This window comes from Peromyscus eremicus, chromosome 7 (assembly GCF_949786415.1).
Source record: "Peromyscus eremicus chromosome 7, PerEre_H2_v1, whole genome shotgun sequence".
In the NCBI taxonomy this organism is placed as follows: Eukaryota; Metazoa; Chordata; class Mammalia; order Rodentia; family Cricetidae; genus Peromyscus; species Peromyscus eremicus.
Genome location: NC_081422.1, coordinates 15,106,951 through 15,109,209, shown reverse-complemented (window position 1 = coordinate 15,109,209; position 2,259 = coordinate 15,106,951).

Genomic DNA, 2,259 nt, shown 5'->3' with positions numbered 1-2,259 from the left:
GGAATAAGGTGGATAGTAATAGAGCAGGACATTTTATGCCCTCTTCTTGCTTATATATGTGTAAACAGGCATGCTCAGCAACATACCTATAGACTACATACATACATGCCATAATATTATTATAACCAAGGCAGAGAGTTCATAGGCTCAATTACTGTGAGCAATCCATGTGCAAGAAAATAAACAATATAGTGAAGGGCAAAGGTGTTTATGCTTATATCTTATGGGTATAATGATGCCTAATAGCACAGATTCTATCAACATGAAGCAATGTAAGTAATAAATCAGAGGAGTAAATGATAATTTGTTTAAATATATTTGTACAATAATAAAGTTTTAAGACCTACAAAAACAGAGGCTATAAATATTGTCAAAATTCTCAATATAAAAATACTTGAAAAAGAGTGAAAGTTACACTAAAGAATTACTATAGTCAATTGATATCTGCTAGAGTTGCCACTATTGGCAGGTTACCCATTGTACATTGGGTGGCTCCCTACCCATGTACATATGGACAGCACTCATTTGAAATACTGTGATTATTAATAAAAAGAAGTGGACATAATGTTGAGTGCAGGACTTGTTGTGAGGTGATTAATGGGAGATATATGGCGAAAATGGAGGATATGATAATATATCATTGCATTTTTAATGAGTATTTTTAAATAACTGAATATCAACCATCATTCAATGAATTAAATTAAGTTGTGCCATTCAAATGAGATATTGTTTAATGAATAATACTTGTTCATTTTTCAGTTCCTACATTGTATGAGAACAAGGTCTTTTCATTTCCTATAGATAAATGCTATGTTGTAAATGATATCCTGTATCCCAAAAGCCTTCAATACATTGAGTACTTGCATGTGTAAAGCATATCTTTTATTGCATTTCAATTTATTATTTGCTAATGGTTATTTTGCTTTTTTTTTCATTGGGTGATCCCCATGTCTTTCTTGGGGTCCTGTTTTCCAGGTAGCCTCCCTGGTGATGTGAGTAGCAGTCCAGAAAATCAATGATATCATGAGGTTTGCAAGCAAATGGATGGATCTAGAAAAAATCATCCTGAGTGAGGTAACCCAGACTCAGAAAGACAAACATGGTATGTACTCACTCACAGGAGGATATTTTGCTATTTTTAAATACTTCTTTTAATCAATTCTTAGTCGTGGTGAATTTTTTGTTTGATTTATTAACTTCATGCATCATAGCTTATTCCAAAGTTTTTACTAAATCATATTTTGTATAACTTTTATCAAAATGTTCTTATTATAGAATCTATGTGCTTTTAAAATGAGTAATATATAGAACTTTAAATAGTATTACAGGGAAATCAAATAAAATAAGTTCTGTCTCTGTAATAGGAAATGAAAAGAAAGAAGTAGAGGCCGGGCGGTGGTGGCGCACGCCTTTAATCCCAGCACTCGGGAGGCAGAGCCAGGCGGATCTCTGTGAGTTCGAGGCCAGCCTGGTCTACAGAGTGAGATCCAGAAAGACACAAAGCTACACAGAGAAACTCTGTCTCAAAAAACCAAAAAAAAAAAGAAAAGAAAAGAAAGAAGTAGAATTATAAGCACATACTATATTTATATATGCAATATTTATTCATTTCAGAACTAAATGATGATGTTGATATATCTACCATTTCCAGAAAATTATTTTGTATAAATGAGTAGTTATGAGCCATTATAAAAAACATTAGGGGTAAGCAGTCTAGGTTCCTTTGCTTCTTGCCATATAAATGTTAAAGAAGTTTAGAACTTTCTTCAGACATGCACAAGAGTAGATTTTTGTTGTGCCTAGAAAGTGTCTCAGCATTTCTGAGTGAGTATAATTATCAGAAACAAAGTTATTCAGGTTCTAGTAGATGAGTAGAAGCAAACATGATGATGCTGTCCACAAGACGGATAGTGTGTAAGTCACCTGATTCCTCATTTATCCGTGACATCTCCTGAGTGGAGCCAATCTTAACTGATAGGCAACAAACTTGATTCTAGTGGGAAAATATAAGTACATATACTTCAAATGATTTATATGCCAACATTATGGAATAAAACTCAGTTCCTTGCTGGTCATGAGTTATTGAGTTACTAGGAACATGGGAATTAAATGAAGCATCTACTTCCTGTGCAGAAATGATGTTCCCTAAGGCCAGCATCAGTGTACTGCATAATTACCTGGACGAGGCTCTTGAGGTAATCATCACCAGCAGACTGTTAGCAAATTGTGAGGCTCATGAGGATTCCACATCTACACCAC